The 23,699-nt window shown below is 46.7% G+C and overlaps 1 protein-coding gene and 1 long non-coding RNA gene across 20 annotated transcripts in view; both read left to right on the top strand.

Annotated features, from left to right (window-relative positions):
• The window catches only part of CD44 (CD44 molecule (IN blood group)), an 86,738-nt gene that overhangs the window by 8,073 nt on the left and 54,966 nt on the right, over positions 1 to 23,699 (top strand). The window lies entirely within an intron of this gene.
• Positions 1,456 to 21,944, top strand: LOC113624831 (uncharacterized). The gene is made up of 2 exons (XR_003434474.1): positions 1,456 to 10,503; positions 11,326 to 21,944. It is a non-coding gene; the product is annotated as an uncharacterized LOC113624831 (long non-coding RNA).

Raw genomic sequence — 23,699 nt, 5'->3', positions numbered from 1 at the left:
AAACAATCCATCCTGGAAGGAAGGAGGCAAAGCCCCCTGGAAATGTCTGACTCAGTCTGCAGGAAGGGACCTGCGCCTTTGGCCTGGGGGCAGAAACTCATCACAGATCCCCATCTGTTCCAATTTCAGCACATCTTTTTGCACTTGAGCGGGTCTGTAGTGCCTTCCAGAAGAAACCACATACCAGTAGTGGATCTAGGCAGCATCTTTTTCTACATCCTCTCTCAAAGAGAACCCACCAAGATATTAGAGTGAGGATGGTAAGACCTCTTCACAAGTGTTCACCATTATGGAAATTGAGATGCTAGGGAGAAATTAACAATTCCATGCTGCTCGGACCTGGTCTCCTGCCTCTGACCTAGAAGGTCATTTCTGCCCAGGCCCCTGGCTCCAAAAGTATTAAATGGCATAAATACTATACACCAGTCACAAATATTGCCATTGTTGAATGTGTCCAGTCCACGAAGCAGATTCCAGCAGAGCCGAGTACCATCTTACAGTCTGCCGGAGACCAGCTGACGTCACTGAGTCAGCCCCGCAGCCACCAGTGAGTTTCAGGGCCACACTTCCCTGCAAGGGGTGGACAAGGGTTCAGGTACCCACCAGCGTGTTGGTCACATAGACGCAAATCAGAGTTTGGAGAGAGAAGTAATACTGCTGTAGAAATCTCCTGCCCAGAAGTTCGTCTTTGCAGTGGATCCTCTGTGATGGCACTAGTTATCTTCCCAAGGTCAACCTTAGAGGTCAGGTACATCCCTCTAGACTTCCCAAAGTGACTTTTACCTTCTCCGGTTGTCTACTAACTGCTTCTCCCTGATAATTCATAAAAACCCCGCAAGCATATTTCCATCTAAAAAGAAGTTCAGGGGATGCCTCTGAGCTGTATCATGATGCTCTGTTCTCTTTCACAGGTGATCCTAGAAGCTTCTTAGGGGAAAGCTTATGAATTATGTACATTATGTACAACTTTGTATTGATGTGGTCCCCAGCTGTCGTTCCTCAATTACAGTAGACGTTCAACACATATTGGGTGGCTGACTGAATGAGTGAAGTTTCTAGATTTGACTAGCAAAGCCATCTTTATCATTTCCCTTCTGTGATTTTTTATAGGTTCTGGCTAATTTTTTTTCATCCTTTTTTATCTTTCTGATCTATAGAAATCTTTTTATTATTTTTTTCCTAGTGGCTCATGTACTCACATCTCCTTGAAATCACTTTTCTCTGCATGCTCTCTAATTTGAGTGTATCCTTCTTCGAGTTTGACATGTCAGGCAAGGCAGAGGAAGTTTAGAGCTCACTGGGTTTTGTCCAGTAAACCAGGGATCTTGATTTTTTTTTTTTTTTTTTTTGCGGTACGCGGGCCTCTCACTGTTGTGGCCTCTCCCGTTGCGGAGCACAGGCTCCGGACGCGCAGGCTCAGTGGCCGTGGCTCACGGGCCCAGCTGCTCTGCGGCATGTGGGATCTTCCTGGACCAGGGCACGAACCCATGTCCCCTGCATCAGCAGGCGGACTCTCAACCACTGCGCCACCAGGGAAGCCCAAGGGATCTTGATTTCTTAGAAGTCTGTCTGCCTCTCAGCCCCAGCACTGCCCTCCAAATCCGGCCTCATGTAGAAAGAACCCCAAGCTTCAAAATCATGTTCTCAAGAACACTCAGAGAAAAGCATTTGGCTTTTCCGTCACTAAGTTAAAAGGGAAAAATGGGAGGAGTTCTTTCTTTCAATGGTTTAGAGACCTTCCATACCAAACCAGCTATTTCGTATGGTGGTATGGGAGTTAGGAGGTTGGCTTTGGAGGAGGGCCATGTGGAAGGAAGAAGGGCTGTAAAACAGGTTGATTCTCCTCCCCGCCCCTTAAGAGCAGTGTGAGCTCCAGCACTGCACACATTAAGTGTCTATAACAATGTTTAGCTCATAGTGTTTAGAGCTAAGTGTCTAGTACACCGAAGGTGCCTCAAGAATAGAAATGACTATGATATTTTAGTTCCTCTCTGTTACTGATTCACTATGTGATGCCAAACCAATCATTCTGCTTCCTATTTGCCTCCAGTTTTCCATGTGTGAGATGAGACAGCAGGATTCTAGTTGACCTGTGCAGTCCTTTCCAGGCCTCATGTTCTATAAACCCACCGTTCTGTGGGCCCACAAACACCTAAGCCTCATAAGACTTAATGGAAAGAATAACACAACTATAATGCAGTCCCCCACAGTGCCCCCAGCACACAAAAGCGATGCCTGGTTTGTATTAAATGTCAGAAGTGAATTATTAATCCACACCAGAAACAACAAGCATACGGACCCAGTTACACTCTAAACTCCAATGGGCAAGAAGGACTCCTAGGCCAAGGTGCTTTGCTCAGAGGACCTCCCCGAATCCTCCCGACCACCTGCGGGTGAGCAGATGAAGTTTAAGCCAGAGAGGTTAGCAACAGGCGTCAGTCACACAGCTAAAACTGCAGGAAGTTAGCCCTGGGATAAGCCACAGGATCTGGATGCAATATTCTTTGAAAAAACATTGCTTCAAGAGGTCAGAGCAGTAAACCCCTGAAGAAGAGAAAAGACTGTGTCCCTCACTCTCAAAGCTCCATGAACACATTGGATTTCTCAGCTTCCCTCAAGGGAACCCTGCAACATGTTGGTGCAAAATGAACCCTAATATTCAGCCAAAGCAGTGCTTAGAGGGCAAGCTCTAGTATCCTAGGGAAAGTAACTAGGACAGCCATGGGAATCTGGAAAAAAAAAAAGGCAAACAAAAGCAAACAAACATCTAGATACCAAGGCACAGGGCAAGGCAGACCTTTGAGATGGTGAGTTGCTTCTTCTACAGAGAAACTTCCAGACTCCTACTAAGATATTTCTTTCTTTTTCATGAGACCAGAGAAACTCTTCCTGCTCAGTGGGGAAAAAAAAAGAAAAGAAAGAAAAGAAAAAGGAAGTTATGAAGACTGTGTTACTTAGGAGTTTGTCAGAGTGGTGGGTCTGAGACTAAATGCCCTGTTGGGGTCTGACCTTCTATCAGTCACTGAAAATCCTTGTGAGATCACGGTCCATCCTGGGTATGCCCATATCCATCTGGAATCCACTAACCAGAAGTTGAAATACAACACCAGGCTGGGTTTAGTTCTCCTGTAGTAGGCAGTGCCCTCGGTGATTACTGGGTACCATTCAGTCATCTGTATCTCCAGCCAGTCCCCCAGACACTGCATTCTAGGAGAAGTGAGAACCACATGTGGCCAGCAGAGGCTCAACATTTCTCTGTCTTAGTCACAGGATGACTGTGGGCAAGGTTCTTCCTTTATTGGTTGCCTCTGTTTCCCCAGTTGTAAAATGGGTATACACTCACCCATCAATGCACTGAAAACTATCATGTGATTGGAAAGAATCCTTTGTGGAAAGAAGTGAGGGATGTGGAAGATCTAGTTTCTGTCCTCAGAGAGTTTACCGTTTGGTGAAAGAAAAAGTAAACAAGTGAAGTAATTAATTATACAAGAAAGCAGACCTCTCTGAGCGGCAGTTGTATAGGATGGCTTCATGGAAGGAGTAAAGTTTGAGGATGAACTGAGCGTGGGAAAGAAGATGGACAGAGAGAAGAGAGCAACCCAGAGAAGTGTAAAGGATCAGCTGAAAGTTTAAAGTCAGAGAAATAAGTACGGCTTGATCGGGGTCAGGAGGGGGCTCCGTCCACCTGAATAAGAGATGCCATGTTGAAGAGCAGTGAGGGGTGAGGTTGGACAGATTCCAGGTGATCATGTAACAGTGGCAACATCTATGAGATCCAGTTATGCTGCCCCAGAGACTTAGAAGTTCTCATGATACCCTCTTTAGACTGTGCTGGACAGAGTTCAGAAAAAAGGCCAGCTCCAACATTGGTTGAGATAAAACTTTGGCAACTTTTGGCAATTTAAGAGAATCCCAAACAGACTGTATGGCAGGCAGCAATAACAAACAGATTTCAGCTCCTGTACCATTTTCCATTGATTGCTAGAGGCTGCCTGCGGGGCTGTGCTAAGAAGCCAAACCTTGGCTCAGCCACAGAGGGTGCTGTGATCCATTAGTGATGTCTGCCATGGGCACAATATGGAGGATTTGACCCCCTTGTATCACATGGACATCCCCACAGTAGAGCAGTAGGCTTTTCTAGTCTACATTTATGATAGTTCTGTGTAACTCTGGGAGTTGAATCTAGTCAGCTAGCCATACCATAAACTCCACCTCCTTCCAGAACAGTATAAATGCAGTCTCTCACCCAGAGGAGTTTGGTCCCTTGAGCCTTCTCTTATGATTAATTCACACTCTGTTTTACCATTACCCCAAGATGCTGGGAGCAAGGAATTTCCTCTCTTTGAATCAGGGCCAGACTTCCTGGCAAAGAGCTCCTTCACGCATCAGCTTCTCCATCTGCAAACTGAGACGACAAAAATGATTCCTCAGCCATGGGGGTGATAGGTGGCATAACTAGCTCATATGAGTTAAAGCCTTTGAAGATGAAAAGATCGTATATGCACGTTAATTACAACTTTTATCAGCCCTGGAGCCTCTGCATTCTCAGCTGCCACTGGGGCTCTTCTGTGCTTCCCAAATGCAAACAGTAGCAGCATTCCACAGGCTGGCCTTCCTGGGTCCTGCTGGTAGAATCCAAGTCAAGAAGGCTGGATTCTAAACTCAGGCTGGTCAACCCACTCTGGGCTGCTCGAGTTTCCCACTGTTCATCCCCAAGGGAAAAAGCAAGCTCACTACCTGGGCAGGTAAGATAAGGTAGAACCAAGGTATAAACAAAAGGCTCCATCAGGAGTCTACTAGAAAGAGGCCCTGGGTGAGATTAGGACACTCTGCTCTAATTCCCACTGTGTCAAAGCCTAATTGTGTGACCTTGGGCTACTGGCTTTATCTGTCTAATGCTTCAATACAGTGTGCGACCCACCCAGGGATAATCATCTGTCTGCTTCCCCTAGACCTCTCCACCTTTGCCTGCTGGTGTGAAAGTGTTTTGTACTGGTAGGCAGAAGCACATGATGTAGAACTACAAGGTTCTATTATTACCTGAAGTCACTTTCACCTTTATCTCTGTCTCCTGTTGCTAGTTGACCCCAGTCATTGAAACTGTATTCTTCAGAATGCACACCCACCTCCTGCGAGCTGCCATCCCCTCCTGGGCAGTGCTTATCTAGGGGGCCCTGCGATGTGCTCAGGTTCTTGGTCCTGCCGTTTCCAGAGACAGGCGGAGGCAGCCAGCCTGCAGGGGACTGGGGTACCCTGCCAAGTTGAGTCACAATCCCCTTACTGGGGTAACTCAATAAGAGTGCTGGAGGCAGGGGCAGGAGGGCTTTCAGATGCTTTGCTAGGGCTTAGGTGCAAGACTGAGCTGGGTCGAAGTATGGATCCAAAGAGGGAAAAAAAGGAGAAAGGGAGAAAGGGCCCTAAGTGAGAAGTTTTCATGAGCTGGTGACACAAAGCCCATGATGATGGCATGTCAGGTTGGGAGAAAGTGCTAGAAATTGTATAGCCCGCTAGTTTTATTGGACAAACAAGGGAAGGATGTCTCAAAGACTGCACGTGACTTGCCCAAGGTCATACAACCAGTTCGAGTCAAAACTCTGGTTTCTGAACCTCAATCCAGTACTCTCTCCATTTCATACTTTCAGATGATAGAGGAAAGGGCACTAAACAGGAGGACAGTGGCTGACCAGGGCAAGAAGACTTGGAGTGACAGAGAGGAAGATACAATGGTCCTGGGTTTTGGGGACCCAATGGGAAACAGTGTAGGTGTTTACACTCTGCTGGGGTCTTCATTGTACCTGGATCTGGTTTCCTGTGTAGTATCTTGTACATCCATATTTGGTGTTCGTTTTGATCCTTTTTGACTCAATGAGCCTTTGGAAACCAGAAGGCCCTGCATAACCTGGCATTGCTCTTGCCCAGCCTCTCTGATCAATCATTGGTTTCCAAATGATCCATGTGTTCACTTAACACATATTTATGGAATACCAGTATGTGCCAGGCACTCTGCCAGGGGCTGGGGATACAACTTTAAATGAGAGGCACAGCGTCTGCTCTGATGGAACTTACCAGCTATCTGGGAAGACACAGTAAACAACTAATTATGCCCTTATTTAATTATACTTGTGATCAGAGCTAGGAAGGAGAAGCCGGAGCTCGTGAGAGCTGGTAACAGGGAGTCCTCAGCTGATCCAGAGCATCAGGGAAGACTTCTCAAGACTTCTCAGTGGATAGCAGTGACTATGTTTCCAGGATCCCCACGGTTCCTTGGGAGGCCTACCTGTTGGACTTCTCAACCCCACCAGCTCTCAGAACCGGGGGACAGTTTGGTGGGTGGGGTCAAAGCTCCTCATAGCAGCTCTAGCCAAGGCAGCTCCTAGTCTAGCTGCCTCTCACGTGGGTCATCTGAGTAAGAGAGCCAGAAAAGCAAGTTTTATTCCTCAAGATTCTGAAAGCAGCCAGTTTATCCTACCTGCCCTGCAAAAGACAGTGGTGGGAAGAGAACCATGGGAAGCTCCAAGCTGACTCAAGCTTTTAGAAGCACATGTTGGGGGAGAAAAGGAACCCAAACTCTGGGAAACCAAAAGTGTCATTTTTCCATGGGAGAAATATTCATAATTTACTTAGGAATCTTGAGCGTTAAGCCTCGGTTTAGGGTCAAATTTATTGGCCCATTTTATTGGAAGTTTCTTGGTCTTGTTTTAAGCACTTTAGTGGCTAGAGCTCGGGCTCAGGGTCTATTGATGTGTAGGAAGTGGGGGGTTTATAGGATGACTTCCAGCAGCCATACAGGTGCATCTCCTGGGTCCAGGCAGGAGGATCAGGCAAGAGCCCTGGGATTCAGATGTCCAACCATCTGACTACAGGGGCCTCACTCTTTTATTTCCTTTGTTGGTGGCTAACTACTTGGAGGTGACCAGAGTGGACTCTATCAGGAGAGTGAGATAGATGTGGTGAGAAAAAAACAAAAACAAAAACACAAAACATCACTTATTTATCAATTGGTAGAATATAGGCACCGGCAATCCAAGTGGTCAGTTATAAACAACTGTGTCTTATAAACAAGAACAGGTTCAAGTTTATCCCCCCCACCCCAACCAGTGATGATGATAACGTCCTTTCCCTTTTATTCAGATGTGCTTTCTTGGGTTGGAGAGATAAGGGTGGAGTTAGAGCTATCATGATTGAACATAAGCCACACCCCATCTATGCATCACACCATGATGTGTAGCCCCCCATGTAATTGTTATCTGTCACATATTTCTTGGTATACCCACATCAGTTCATGTCAGCTGGGTATCTCTGTAAGTAAAGAATAATCAACCCTCAAAAACATTATCTCCCATAACAAGAAGTATGGAAGTAGGATGATTCCAGAAGCTCAATGTTGTTATCAAAGACCCGGTTTTCTTCCAGCTTCCCACTCTGCCCCTCACAGTGTCTTTCTTTAGTTTAGCCTCCTTCATGGTCCCAAATTGACTCCTACAGTTCCAGGCATCCAATGGAAAAACAAAATCATTATCCAGCACCAGAAGGATGCTTATTCATAAACATCTCTTCTAGAGAAATGGAGGAATGGCTTTTCTAGAAGTTCTTAATTGACTTCTCTTTGGAAGAATGGGGTCCCATTGCCTGGAATGCCCACACGGAACCAATCGCTGGCAAGGAGAACTCTGACCGCAGTGCTTGGACTTAGACCAGTCATGATCTACCCAATTGAGCTAGGAGTTGGGGCCTTGCCTCCCCTGAAGCACAAGTTTGAGATTTGGAACAAAATCGGGTTGCAATTAGAAGAATTTTATTGCATTGGTAACGATGTCTGTTATAACGAGTAAGGCCCTAAAGGGAGTCTATGCAACTGGTAGAGTTGTGGTTTGAGATTCTATGTAGGCAAAAGAAAAAAGGCAAAGCTAAGTTCTTGTGTTTCTAAGCCACACCCTCAACCTTATCCTAAGAAGACATGCCTCACAGACGAAGTTCACATGGGGGACACACTACAGTTTGAGGCTTAGATGATCTGGGTTTATACTCAGTCACAATAGCTATAACTTTATCCTTTTCTCTCTCCAAAAAAAGAATATCAGGGAATAACCTTAAATCTGTTACAATTTATAAGAAACAGTCCATCTTTGCACACTTGAGCACTTTATTATTAGGAACTCATTATTGCAACCCATCTCAGCACTGCTGGAGCCACATTATGCCTGAGGACCACTAGTCTGTAGTGATCCATTTAAAAAGAATTACTGTGACCTTGGAAGAGCATGTCTTCCTGTAAATTATGAGTTGATGACCCCCAAAGGAGAGAGCCTGCTTCCCTTTTCAAAAACTACACTCCTGGAGTGTTTTAATGTGTGTGAAGTGTTTTCAGCTCCATTATCTAATCCAGCCCTCATATTAACCTCGTGGCTAGCATTATTACACTCCTGTAGAGGAGGGAAGTTTAATGACTTTCCCAGGGTCATAGAGCTAATTAGTACAGATTCAGGATTTGAACCCTAGCTGTCCACCCACAGAGTTGATGTCCACACCACCACACTATGTTGGCTCCCAATGGATCTGACTTGCTTTCAGGGAGTCTAGAATTGACTATTGAATTTTATATTAATAATTGCTCTTTCATAAGCAGGAAAACTCTTTCCTAATAGTTTCTTTGAATCCAGAGTTCAAGGGCCCAACATCTCAACATTTAATAAGCCCAAAGGTGGACAGGTGGGTTTTCTGGGCCAGGGCCCTGCCTCCATGTGCAGTTAGCTCATGAATGTAACAGCACCGAGGGAAACTCAGGATTTAAAAATTTTTTTCCATTCCTTTTTATCACTTAAATATCATTAAAGGATTTATAAAGACTGAATCCAGGGAAGAGAAAGCCAGGGGATGTTTAATGTGGACCTCAAGAATGTGATTTTTTCTTACATGGGAAGGGGGCCTCTCCTTCTCAAAATCTAATGATGAAAGAGCTTGAGGAAATGGATTCTATCAAACTGAAATGATTTATGCTTTATTTTGAGGGTGAATTTCCTGACTGTGAGGCCCGCTGAGCCTGGTCTGCTAGTTCCCAGTCCATCCTTCAGTTCTCAGTTCTCTGAGGCATCTCTTGGGTCCAGCAAAGGCCTTGGGGAGGAAAGGCTTCCCTTTAGACTAAGTGCTCAGCACCTTGCACTTCTGTTACAACGTCTACTGTGCTGTGTTGTTGACTTGTTGAGTGTCTGTCTTCTCCTCTGGACCATAATCTCCTTTGGCACAGTGACCTTGCTGACCTTTTTCAATGCCCTGATCCCAGTGCCTAGCACAGTGCCCATGGGGGCACTGAATGAAACCTTGTTGAATGAATAAACTTGGGATTGGTCTTCTCTTTTCTGAAGGCCGGTGTCCACTTGAATGTTTGGTTGGATTTGTGGGATTGTGGCTTACCATGGTGGATTCAGGCCGTGATGTCCAAATTCAATTAAAAAAAACAACTTTATAGGTGTATGTATCCATGTATCTTTCATCTATCTATCTATCTATCTATCTATCTATATCTGTCTATTGGAAAAAGAGGCAGGTGCTTAAAAAGCAAATGAGGGTCAGCAAGCAGACCACATCTTTTCTCCTCCCTTTATGGCCATGCACCACCCCAATTTCCATTCCTCTTCCTTGGCTGGCGTCACCTAAGAGACAGTCTCTTCCACGGTTTCCTGCAAAGGTACCAAACAGAGGCTGAGTATGTGCAATATTTCATGGATGTGAAGGACAAGGAGGAAACATGTTCTGCTGAGGGCTAGAAGAGATGGGGCAAGGTTTGGGAAGGCAAGCCTTGGATATTCTAGACTCTTCTTCCTGGGGGCAGAGGGAGGGGCTCCCTGTGGCTCGCTTCTGGAACATGTTCGGGGCAGCTCTCTTTCCTTTCAAATAAGTATCATCAGATAATCTCCAGCCTTCCTTAAGGACTGTTTCTCAGGGTAGAGGAAAGGTACCCTATTATCCCTTTGAGCTTCCTGTTCTTTGTATTGTTTGGAAGGCTGAAGTCAGCAGCTACTTCTGTATTCTGCATTGTTTGCATTGTTAAAACCTTTGGAAGACGCATTCAAGTTTCTTCTCCAAATGAGCTCCCCAGACCCCCTGGAAGACATTTAGAAATAGGCCACCAGGGAATAGTGTCTGTCAAAGTCAGGTTTTCTACCTTCCTCTAAAGGCTGGATTAGAGAGTGTTTACTCATCATCCTACATAGTTTAGCCTCTGGGCTAAGTACAGGGGTCAGGGATGCACGAGGGGGATCGAAGTCTGGTATCTCCGGCTCTCAGCAAGCAGTCTGGGTCCTGGAGTTAAACCTGGGTTCGAGTCCTGTCCCTCATCAGTTCTGTGGCCGTAAGCAATTGACTTAACACCCTGAGCCTCAATTTCCTCATCTTTAAAATGGAGTAATAATACCTACGTGCAGGGTTGTGTCAGGACCAACTGTGATCGTGTGCGGAATGACTGACAGGGAGCAAAAAGCATCCTCAGTAATCATTGAGATCACTGTAAGTATCAGACCTGGGACCTCTCCCTTCCCCATTCAGCCCAAACTCTGTTCCTGCTGCACTTGAGACATGCTTCCAGCTGCCTTTGGAAGATTTTCATTCCATTTCTGGGCAAAACATTAGCCAATAAGATCTCATTTAATTTGGGGGGAGGGCACACCGAAGCGCTGGCACCCCCGTGCTTACTGGCACAACTGTTGCCAGGCAGATAAGGCGGCATAGGATGTTCCGGGAAGCTTGGCTATTGCAGAAGCTGGTGGAAGCGAGTGGGGAAACACGCTCCGGGTCCTGTCGTTACTTGCACGATGACAGGCAGTCTCCTGGGCTGCTTGTCTCAGCAGGATCTGCCTCTTCCTGCCCTCAGTGCTGGCAATCGGCAGTGAGGCTGGAGGAGGAAATGGTATTTTCCTCCCTCTTGGGTAGAAGTATTTCTTTACAGTACAGTTCCCTGGTCTCAGAGTATAGAAAGACCCTTAGGGGCAAGTTAATGCAGTAGCTTTCTTCTCATTCTGGAAATTTTGAAGTTTCCCAAAGCCCACTTCCTCCCCAGAAGCCCGGGCTTAGAATTTCCTGGTTGTGGAGGTGTGGAGGGGACTAGCTTTTGAGTACATGAAGTGCCCACCCATCAATCATTGGGGTGTTCAATCCTCTTATCTCCCCAAATACCTTGAATTGTCTCTAACTGCTCAGTTCTTTTCACCTCTAAAGAAAGGAACATCTGGCCTCTCCCAGCCACACCTCAGAAGTGGCTAAAACTTTTGCACCTTTTAATAGGAGTGTTTGCCTTCATGTCAGGTTCTCATTTTGCTTTTAATTTCATAGGAGTGTGGTTGCAGACTGTTGTTTGGGCTGAAACAGAAGATGATCGAAACACAGATGATTGCTCGTGGTGTAAATACATTATAAATTAGAACCGAGGGGTCCCCCTGGTATCTGGGAGAGCTGTGACTCGTCGTCCAGGGTTTTATCTTCCTGTGGGAGAAGGAAAATTAAGCACCTTTTATGAACCATGCAGCGCTGGTGTTTCCCTTGAGTTTATTATCTAACTCCCATAAACCTCTCTTGGCGGTACCCAGCAAATATCAGATATCCACTGAATAAATAAATGACTGAATTGCCTTAGAGTCATTTTACAGGCTGAGAAACTGAGGCTCGCAAAGATGAAGTAACTTGTCCAAGAAGGCTCCGCTCTCACGTGGTGGGGCTGGAACTCAATCCTCTCCCTCCCGCATCACACCAGCGTCCCATTCAGCTTTATGGGACCCATCCTGTCCTTCCATCTCCAGAACTGGAGGCCTTGAAAATTCAAGGCATCTCCTTTTCCTGAGAATCTGGATTCTTCTGGCTCCTTGACAATGAAGGACCTTGCAACAATTCAGTACTACCGAGAGTTATCTTCGGGAAAACAGGTGAAGGGAACTTCCCTCTTGGCTCTTCCCATTGGCAGTGGGACCTCCGAGACCACCAACGATCAGGGAGCCAACTGGGGGTGGGCGTCTCCACTTCCAGTTGTGCAGGGGGGAGCTGCCGAGAAGCACCTCACTTGAGGATTGTCTCACAACTAAAGAATGGTTTGCATTGGCCCGTGTTGCTGAAATTCACTGCAGGGAGCGCTGGGGCTGTTGGTGGTAATTTAGGAGTAGTCTCTCTAAGGAGATCAGCCATCCTGCTATGCTTCCCTTAATTGAAACCATTCTCTCCCTCCAGCTTGGATGGGGCAGGTTGTAGTCTCTGTGTGCTGGAAGGCATTTAGCTGTTATAATTGGATAGAAGGATGCTGGTAACACTCTTGTCTATTGTTTCTTTTTGCTGGCCACTCCAGCCTGCGTGACGCCTCCATCACACCACCACTGCCTTGATTCCAGAGGGATGTGCCACAACCCTGCAGGCAGGAGGGAGCCACTCGGGTTCCTGGAGTGTTTAGAGAACAAGTTTAAAAGAAACATAGACTTCCAGAGGCAGAGCGTTAGGTTGGCCAGGGACCTAGACACCACCAAAGCCAACTTCTTCCTGCTCTGATAAAGAAACTGAAGCCGTACTGATAAGTACTGACAGCTTCTCAGTAAGAAGTCCAACTCTAGATCCCAGGTCACTGGACTCTAATGCGTTTCCCACAAAACTAAAGAGACATCTATTGGGCACCATACTGTGTATCAGACATCGTGGATATAAGGATGAACAAGGCATAATCCCAGTGGAACCCATTTTGATTATGTGGGTTAGTATCACTTGAGGCATACTTCTTCCTAGAATAATGTTTTATAGATAGTGTCTGTCTGTCTATCCATCTGTCTATCCATCCACCCATTCATCTATCTCTTTCCTTCTTCCTTCCTCTCTTTCTTTTTTTCTTTCTTCCTTCCTTCCTATCTACCTACCTATCTATCATCTATCTACCTATCTATCTATCTATCTAGCATATGTATTATATAGAGTAGGAGCTCATGTATCGTACAATTAGGCTTCTGGCTGCTAACTGGAGGTCTTGAGTGGCTACTACCAGTGATACAGTGAATGGCTGACCAGTTAATCAAGAATTGTCAGAGTGGGAGGCCCTTTATGATTAAGTAGCCTTACAGACACTTAATCTTTGAGATGATTGCCTACTATCGATCAAGTCCCAGCCACTTTGCTAAGCGTCAGGTACTTTGCTACGTGTTGCAGGTGCATTTCCCCACTGACACCTTAAAAGCACCCCATGACGCAGGTATTGCCTTCACTTTACTAATGAGGCTGAAAGGTTAAGAAAACATGGTGTGCCCAACATTCCACAGGAGCCCAAGCTGGGGCTTGGACCCAAGTCTTTCTGATATGAAAGACTATGACCTTGGCCGCTGTGTCATCTTACAATAGCATAGGGGTAATTGCTCTGTCACCTTAGTAACTATAAACTAAGGGAGGCTGAAGATGCCAGGAGATCCTTGTAAGCCTTCAGAGGGCTGGTGAGTGGACACATCACAGTTGCACCCTGACGGGCTGCTCTGTCACGCTGTTGGATTTGCCTCCTTGAAGTTCAGGCCAAGACCCAGAAGGGGCAGACAGAGCCATCTTCCATCAACTCTGTACCCAGCTTATGACTCAAATGGAACTCTTATCCACAAAGCCGGGTCGTTTGGTCGCCATACCTTTGCCTTCCAAGTCTCCCTTGTTTACCCTACTAAGTCCACATGCTAAGGACATCTCGTTATGGACCCTGGAAGGCAATGAATTCCAAATCTGATTTAATCTCTGTGTGTGTATGTGTGTGTGGGGGGGTATTTCCTTTCGCCATGTATCTGATCTCACCAAGAGCTCCATAATAAGTAGGGAAAATATGCCCATAAGTTCATAGAAGAGTGTGCCTCAGACCACACAGACTGCCCGAAAAGGCAGCCTGTTCCCCTTTTATTTTTGTGTAGCACTATCGCTCCCGAAATTGCCTTATTTATATGCTAATCATTTCCCTGTATATCGTCTGTTTCCCCACACTAGAGCATAAGCTCTTTCAGGGCAGGGACCTCGTATGTCCCCTCAGCACCCAGGTTCATATCTGGTACGTAACACTCACATCTTCTAGAGGGTGCTTTGAACGGATGCCTTGCGCCACGCCCTAAGAAGACCAATTTGGGAGGCACGGATTTCATAGGAGGAGGCCCTGCCCTGTTGTGCCTATCCTGCTGCTTCCAGGATGCCTCTCGAGTGTCCGGGCTGAAAGCAGCTTAGGCCTTCACCCAGGTGTGGTCTCTTGCCATGTTCGATGGCTCTTTAGTTGAAGGAAAATCAAGATCTTATTTTCTTTGACAACTTCACAGAAGGATCATTTGTAGCTTCCTCCATTCCAAGCCTCCTGGCTTTTTGCGTGAGCCGTGTTCTTAAAAGCAGGAAGTTATGCTTGGCCCGCTCCGGCTACACATGAAATGGTAAAGGTTTTGGTCCAAACCCTGTGGCTTGAGTCAGATTTAAAAAAGCTTGTCAGAAACGTGTTCTCTGGAGCCTGGCGTTTGCAACTGGCATCTGTGGTTACAGGTGAGATTTCAGAGATTGAAAGCTCAGGAAGAGGTGTGAATTACAAGCTCTTAGCTCACAGGGCAATTGGTACGGTACTGATCCTGGAAATCTTTTGGCCCAGATTTTTAAAAACTATCCCCTCAATCCAGCCTCTCCCTCGATAGGGTTTCTGCTTTGAAACATTTGTATTACTCTTAAAAGCATCTGGAGAATAAATAAGGGACTGGGAAGGGGCCTGTTACTCACATGAGCACTCACACCCCTCTTCACTTTAGCATCTGATGGGGGGAGAGAGAGAGAGAGAGAGAGAGTCTATGAGAAAAGAGAGCGATTGAGTCATTAAAATACGACCTGATGATTTCTGAGCCCTCCTAATTCGGAATCAGTGAAAATCTAGAACTCTCCTTGGTCACTTATGATACTTGTTGTTGTAAACAAATGCATTTGCAGCTACATCACTTCACTGCTGGTGCATTTGAAGAGGAAAGGGGTGACCTAAAGGCATGGTTCTTGTTCTATCTCAATCCACGTGAAGGTCAGGATTGGTAGTAGGTAAATTGTAAGTACAGGGCTACTGACAACCAGGTGCCAAGGCTTATGAATGACTTTCTTCTCTTATAAACTGCAGCAAACTCATGGCTATTCCTAGAAGAATTTGCATGCTCACTCATTTGCATTTGGGTAAGATTTTTTGAGTGACAGGGAAAGAGGCCACTAGGGATGGCAAGGTACCTGGTGCCCATCGGAGTGTGACTGACATGGTCCCTCCTGTGACTTTGAAGTGGTACCATGGGGGAAAGAGGATAAAAACCATCAATCTAAGGGGTGTCTGAACTAGGTACCATCTGTCATGGAAAGAGAAGAGGTAGCGAGTTACTATCGAAGCCAGGCGGAAATCCAAGCCATTCCTCAACCTTTTCCTCTCGCTGTGATCCTGAGACGGTCACCCCTGCCTAGGGCACAGGGCTGTTAAGTCCCAGTGCAGGACTCACTTCTCTATGAAAATGTCCCCATCTCCTTGGGTCTGTTAGTTACCCCATTGGAGGAGACAGCAGTCACCATCCACCAACTCTATTGGCATGACACTAGCAAATACAAAGCCGGTAGATGCTCAAACTATCTGGCAAGAGGCATTATCCTGCAATTCACCTGGGATCTCCTGAAATTAAGTGATGAGAGAGGCATTCGTGTGGCATTTAAGAGAGAGGGGCCAGGCTGCCTGACCCCCTAACGGTGCAAACTTGGACAAGTTCCTTTCTTTTTTTTTGACATTATAATAAGAGTCTTTATTCCAAGGACTAAAATTCAGAAATAAGGAAAACAAGTAAAATGCCAACAATTACATATTTATGACATAGTTAAAATAACTTATAAAGGCAACTTACATTTAATTATATAAATAAATGAATAGGAAAAGACCAAGTTTCTTAACCTCTCTAAACTGTAGTTTTCTTATCTGTAATAAGGTCTGATGTCAATAATAGTCCTTATCTCATACATTTATTGTGGGGATTAAATGAGATAATCAGTGTGGAGTAGGTACTCCATCTATGGTAATATTTCTGGGGAGCCCAGCCAGAGGCTCAGCAGTAGGACCTGTCCCAACCACACCCCACAGGGTCCTTTCATTTCTAGCCTCCAGTGTGAGAATCTGTGTGCCCCAAGCAGAGGGGGGTGGCTTTGGTAAACATCTGGGCTAACTCACGTCAGACGACAGATATCATCCCAGCGTTTGACTCATGGCCCTGCCACTTTCACAGCAAATGTTGAGTCAGTTGTGATCTGGACCTCACTTGTTTCATCTGCAAAATGGGATTGATGATTTGACCTCTCAAAGCTGCTCTGGAGATCGCGCGGTACGACACCTGTTACCACACCTAGACTAATGTCTGACACGATAGCAGCTCCATAAATTCCAGAATCTTGTCTTCATCACTTGAAAGGATGCTAAAAGAGATAGGGAAGAGAAAATCAAATCCGAGCTGGGGGTACCCTGGACTGTGTGGTGATGCCGGACTCTGTGGGAGTTGGTGGTGGCCTTTTGTTCCCCTCCATCTGGATGGCTCTACCTTGAAGGACAACAGCCTCACCTCAGTTTCTGGATCTATAAATCCTCTCGAGTCCATTGCTCTCCAGCCCCCATCCCTGTAGGTTAGGATTGGAAAAGCAGACTTTGCTATCTCCTCTCCACAGGGTGAGCCAGGGACAACCTTTAAGGGGAACTTTACATTGCAAGGTATTTTTATTCTTGAGACTGACAGGAAAAAAAAAACATGCTAAGCCTGTATCACTTGTGAAGCATTTTTATACAATGCATTTCATTTGGGCTGCAGCCTTTGAGCTGCTAAGTACTTAGCGCTCTGACCCTCTGCTTTCACAGCTGTCACATGGGGCAACTAAACGTCTTAGGATGCTTTGAAGCCCCTGGCACATCGCAAGCCTTGCCAAGGGGTGGTTATCATTGTTATGATTGGCCCCTACTGCGGTGGTTTCCAGAGTGTTCCACGCAGCCTCCTAAAGCATTGTGGAGGGTGTCAGGACCGTTGGTGGGGTGGGGTGGAGGCTGGGCAAGAATGAGCAGCTGGAGGATCGAGGCTCTGGGGTCTCCACCCTCACTCCTGCTCCCACGGGAGCAGCTCTGCTTTCCCCTATCCTAAATATTGTGGTTCTGCCTAAGACATCACTGGGAGGGGGAGGGGAAGAAAAGTATAAAAACCACTCTCTTCTGTCTGAGTGCTGTCACTTTTCCCCTTTGCTTGCTGACACCCAAGATGGAAAGGGCAGCACCACGGGTAATGGGGAAACTCAGAAGACCTTGAAAATCTGAGTTGAAGTCTGGGTTTTATTCAAACTCTGTAAGACTTTGGAGTCTCTGAATCTCTTGCTCCTTTGTTTCTTCATCTGTAAAATGGGGCCATAGTACCTACCTGATGGGCCTCATGGGGCTGCTTTTGGATGTGGAAATGCTTCATAATTGGAGATGGAAAGTTCCCCCATGGCACTATGACTGACACTTGTACTTTGATCCACCTGTTCTGCTGGGGTTGGAGAATACTAGATTTTTGGGAAGCTTTCTGAGATGTTCATACTGTCCCAGGTGTGCATATAACTCCTCCCCGCTTTATCCCACCAGCTTCAAGCATTTCCTAACTTCCTGCTTCATCCTGGGAGTTAGGAAGGCTAGGTGTGAACCAGAGATCTAGAGTGACTTATTCAACATCACACAGCATATAATGAACAGGAGTCAGGCTAGAACTGTTTGTCCTTCTCCCAGGTGGGGACCCATGGCTCATCAGCGTGTCAGTGGCTCACTAACCACCGCGAGATGCAGCTATTACTTGTGAATAACAGTGTCAGCCCACCTCAGCTCTCATGACATCCTTCCCTCAGATTAAAATCAGCCAGTTCGTCACAGATCCAGCCACAGACCTGAGCCAAAGCTGTACCTGAGCTAGGTGTTATAACTGTAATTAGCTCCCCCCCAAAAAAATCTAACTATGAAACAAAAAGTAGGACCTCTTTTTTTTCTACTTGCAACAGGAAAAACCCCATGTGGGCCCCTGAGATGCTTTTTCATTTCATTTACCACATCCTGGGTTTGTGCTAGCCAGTCTGCTAAACAGATATGGTCCAAAAAAGAAGAAAACAAGGTCTCAGGCCCAAAGCCAAACATTTCCCGGTCGCCATGGCAACACGCAGGGGCACACACTGTGGTTTCTCTCCCTCAGCTGTCTTCCCGGAGACTCGCTCACCAAAGACCAATGGCCTCACAGAGTTGGGTACTGAGGTAACAGTTCTGGGACACACTTTCCTTTGCCAGAAAGACTGTTGGATCCAGGATCGGGAATGGGGGCCTAACCAGACCTTCCCACCCTCTCCCCTCCCCCAGTTCCCATTACTCCACCAGGAGGCAGGGGTGGGGGTCTTTCTTCAGACTCTGTACAAACAAGCCAAGAGCTTCGTTGGATTGGTTCTTTGGAGGCCTAGACTGAAGGGCCAGTGTAGTGGCTGAGAGAACCCTTGGACTCTTCTCTGACAGAGTGGATGTGATGGGCCCTTGTTGGCTGCCATGACAGGCTCCTTGGACACAAAGGCTGAGAGGTCAGGGGATATAGCCAGCACCAAGAAGTTGGGGTGCATTTCCCTTCTAAGTGCCAAGGGATGAATCGCTCAGTTGAAAACAACCCAGGACACATTCTGGAGGAAATTCTCTCGGTATGATGGTGTATGACTATTTTCTCTGCTCATTAAACCCTCACCCGCCTCCAGGGCAATTCGGGGAGAGACTGAGTCCTTCAAGATTTATGGCCCGAGGCAGCCAAAGGCGATTCGGCCACTGAGTGTGATTTTGGCCGTGTTCAGAATGGGATGCTGAACAATAGACCCTTTCACCAGGCGCTCATCACATGGGCATCAGGGGATGGGGGCGAGAGATGTGGGGCGGCAGGAAGGCTGCCAGCCTGCTGAACTGGCAGGCCTGGGTGGCAGCAGGGGCTATAATAGCTAGGAAGACTCCCAGATGGAAACTTCTGGGCTTTGAAGACATCAAACAATCACAATGAAGAAGAGAATGGCTTCTTCATGTCCCATTAAGACAGTGGACTGTGGCTTTATTGGAACGGCTTGCTCAGGCCTCTTATAAAAGCAGTCCAGTAGTCAGGAATCTAGCAGTTATGGACCCCGGAGGTCCTGCTTTTCTCACAGCTGGCTGGGGGACCACGCTCAGTCATTGTGGATTTTTGTTTTCTCTTGCATCTCAAGAGAATTTTTGATGCTGGCTGGCCATTGTTCCTCCTCGCTTTAAACGCAGATGATCCAATTAGCAATAATGCTTTAAAGAACAATTGACCTTATCGGTCTCTCCCTAGTTCTGATGAGGATCATTTCCGTTAGTTTTGTGAGGTGGCATAATCTTTTTCAGACATGAGCTCAGCAAATCAGAGGACAGAAAGCGAATCCCGGCTGCTTCATGATAAACACTAGAAAGATGAAAAATGTGGAGAGCTCGCTGGTGCTTCTGGCCACCTCTCCCCAGGAGGCTTGCATGTGACTGACTCCAGGGGCTCGACGGAGTCGGATGCAGTGAGCCTGGAGTGCCAGGCTCCAGCTTGAAGGGCCTGGTCTGTTGAGGTTTGGGGGCTGGGCAACAGACATCTCAGAATGTCACAAGGACAGCCTGTGGTCTGGCATCCCAGCCCTGGGCCAACCTGTCTTCATTCTGTTCTGCCTGGCCTTGGCCAGAGCCCTCAGGCTGTAAAGGACAGAAGAGGCCTGAGGCTGAAGCTGGGGTTGGGGGGTCTCTGATCCCCAGGGGGATCTCGGGAAGAGCACAGGTAGAATGAGAGAGAGGAAGCCAGACCTCTGTTGGGGGAAAGCCAGCGAACACAGAGACCTCGGAATCTTTGCCTTGGGGAGAGGGTGGCAGTTCCACTAGGGCAGGTTTTCCCATCTAAGTTTTCCCAAGCTCTTGAGCAAAGGGCCCTGCCCTGTTAAGCCTTTGGTCCAGAATCAAGAGACCTGTGATCTTAAAATAATATTTGAGCTTATTAATATTTAATAATATTGAACAAGCTCAAGTTCCTCTCTGCAGAGTTCTCTTTTAATGCTCACCTCTCTGCACTTTAGAAACCACATGGAGAAGAGGGTTTCCTGTAGTTTAGCGTCTGTCCCACCCACGGGGTGCCACTTAACACTGCAGTACGACCAGCTGGACTGCCCAGCCTGCAGCCAGGTCCGCTAGCCCCTAGCTCAGGTCATTCATGTCTTCTCAAAGAATCAGTTACCTCCTGCATCAGATGGGGATAACGAAAGTGCCTACCACATACCACTGTTGTGAGAATTAAATGAATTTTTAGGTGTAAAATGTTGGAAACCTCATATGGGCCTGATTAGGCACTAGGTGAATGTTTGCAGTTGTTCTCATGGCCGTGGGAGTTGCACAAGTCCTTGGGTCTCAGGAACTGGCCTTATTCCCATCTTCAAGAAAACCAACTTTCCCAGACACATAGCTACTCTGGGACCAAATCAGAAAAAAATCTAATTCTGCCTCATCCCTCCTGAGGAGATGACAAAAGGAGCCAGGCACATCTAGGCGGTGCCTGTTGGAAAATACAGTAATTCATTTTGGACCGTCTGGAGAAGTCTGGTTCAGAGAATTGAGAGTCTCTGGGCACAGCGTGATGGTAGATCATCTCCTGTGGTCTTCACATGGGACGCACTGTGTCTGTCATTCCTGTCTCAGGAGATCCGGCCTCAGAAGGGGCCCTACGACACGATGTGAAAAGGCTGTGCTCGTCTCTGAGATGACAGCGCAAAGTCCAGGCAGACAACGCCAGTTGCCAAGCTGAAAGTTGGTCTCTGAAACATTTGCTTTCAGGGAAAACAGCAGAGGTTCTCAGAAGCAAATGCTTCGGATTAAAAACATTTAAACATTTGAAGTGTCTGCTAGGGAATTCTCAACCAGGCCCAGCTGGTGATTCTTTTAGACGTGACGTGGGGAGTGGACCCGAGGCGTGTTCTGTTTGCATCCTACACGTCTGCTTGTCCTGTGTGTGGGGGAGAACATTCATTCATTCATTCATTTGTCCCACATGTGCCTACTCTGTGTGGTGCTGCACAGGGCCCTGGAGATGCTGAAGGAGAGATGCAGTCCCTGCTGTCACGAAGCCCACAAGGAAGTTCCAAAATTCCAGAATCCTGGAATTTCTAATTACTGAAGAGACCTTAAAGATAATCATTTCTTGTAATTCTTTACCTGTTTCTGTCACAGACATCTTTGAGGAGCTAATGGAAACTGAGGGATGCTGTCTCTAGCCAAACACCGACACACACACACGTGCACACAAGCATGTGGACACGTATATACGTACACACACAGTCTTGAGTATAATTTCCCAGGTTTATAGACCCTTGAAGACCAACTTGTGGATTCCAGGTTGAACACGTCTTGTCACTCAGCTCCATGGCTAGTCGGCTGTGTAATATCCCCACCCTCACTCACCTCTTAGGAAAATTTGGACACGTGCACATAATGGTGAGTTGGGTAAAGATTACACAGTGCCGTACTCTCAGCAGACGCCGTGCTTTTCTCTCACTCTCGAAGTGACTGGAGCAAACCAAGAAGCTATTTATCTCAGGCCCAGGGCGATTTTACTAGAAAGATCTGTTTTCCTTGATGTGAGGCTTAGTGAAAAATACAGGTAAAGTTAATGGTGTTATGGGTCAGTTTGGTTTATCCAAATAAGAATGAATTTACCCGGAACCCCACATAATTGGCAGCATAGCGCAGATGTTAGAACCCTGACTCTCCCACTTGGGTGACTTTAGATACACTATTTAACCTCTTTGTGCCTCAGTTTCCTTGTCTCTAAAGTGGGTTTGGCAATAGTGCCCACTCCATAGCACCTTTGTGAGAATTAATTTAGCTGAAGTAGATCGGCCACCTAATGAGTATGCAATACTTATTGGCTCTGATTAAGTGCCAAACACTGTATCAAGTGTTTGACATAGCTTGTCTCATTTCACAGTCCCACAAACCCTGATGTTACTGTCATCCCATCAAGGAGAAGGCTGAGTGTCAGAGAGGGTAAGAAACGAACTAGCTGTGTAACCTGGAGTGAGTGGCAGTGTCAGGATTTGAACCCAGTTTGGGGTGGATCTCTTCCAAGTTGAACTACCAGCCTTCATGTGAGTCGGTGCCAGAGAGCTGGTTAAACAGTTCTCTTGCAGAGCTCCTTTTTTGTGGTCTTCCTGACAGGTTATACTCTTCCCACGTGGGCAATGAGATCCTTGGGTGCCGGGCCGATGACCCCTCTGTCCTCCTGGCAACCCCATCATAACGAACACCCTCCAGAAAGGCTCCACCCTGAATCTGAAAGTGGCCTCCAAACGTTAATGTTGCCCATTGGGTCTCTTGGAGGGAGGAACTTGGAATCTTTCCTTTATTACATGATACAGGAGATTTACTGGAGACCAGAGGGCTTAACGGAAAACATTCTTGATTCACGTCCAGTTGGACGGGCTTGTTTGAGAGATGCAATCGGCCATTTAATATTAGGCCCTTGAGTCACGGCAGCTCCTGCATCACAGGGATCTCTGTTTCTCACGAGAGATGCACAGATATCTCCGGAGTCCAGCCTCTCTACAGGGATTTGCAGTGTGGCCAGTGCCATTGCCATGGACACGCATGCCTGTCCAGTGGTCTGTGGTCCGTGGCTACTCACACCTCGGCCTTACCTTAACCTTACTTGAACCTTGGGGATATTCTCAGCTATACACGGGGGAGGTTGAGAGAGCAAAACAAGTTATGTAAATCGGGGTGAGGAGTATAGTGTGCCCTGGTGGTTAAGCCTGTGGACTCTCGGTGCCCAGACTGGCTGGGTTGGAATCCTGGCTCCATCATTACGAGCTCTGTGAACCTGGGCATGTTTCTTCCCCTCTCTGTGCCTCAGTTTCTGTATTGGGAAAAGTGGGGGTAATAATATTACCTACTTCATAGGGTTGTTTTACGGATAAAATGAGTTAATACTTGTCAAATGCTTAGAAGAGTGCACAATATGTGTTAGCTACTATTATTGCTGTTAGTATCATCAATACCCTTTGGGGTAATAATTTCTGTTTGCATAAGTGTTAAGAAAGCCTGTTGGAAAGTCTTCATTAATTATCAGGGCTTAACGGATACACAGCCCTGAAGGCTTGGTCCTTTTTAAGACACGAGGGACCCAGAGGGGAGGAACTGTGAATACTGTTGACCTGAAGTGACGGTTTTGGCACCGTCTTTGGAATTCCCAGATGGCTGAATGCCATCAAGATTAGGAGTTGGACCTTTTCTATGTGTGAGATTAAGATAAATGTAAGCGTGGAATTCTCACATTGCATAGAATTTCCTCATTCATTCAGCAGCCCTTTTCTGACACCTACTACACACGCTGGGTAAGCCTCGCATTTCTAGGAAGGCTGAAGCTTGATTTTATCTGGCCCTTCCTGTCTTGGCTGACCTCAAGCACACACATCACACATTCACTACTCACATGCACACCTAGAAACACACTTACGCATTCCTGTGTGTATCATCTATCAAGTGATGTTGGCTGCCGCCCGTGGAACTCAAGGGATTTTATTCAAACGTCTCAGTGTGAATCGGTTCCTTTCGCATTTGCATATTCTGTGTGCCAGGTGGCAAACTCTGATTTATTTTAATAAGACAGAAA

The sequence above is a fragment of the Aethalodelphis obliquidens genome, unplaced genomic scaffold (genome assembly GCF_003676395.1).
Source record: "Aethalodelphis obliquidens isolate GAN/ISIS:26980383/991018 unplaced genomic scaffold, ASM367639v1 scaffold14, whole genome shotgun sequence".
NCBI lineage: Eukaryota > Metazoa > Chordata > Mammalia > Artiodactyla > Delphinidae > Aethalodelphis > Aethalodelphis obliquidens.
This window is presented reverse-complemented; position numbering and strand designations above follow the sequence as displayed.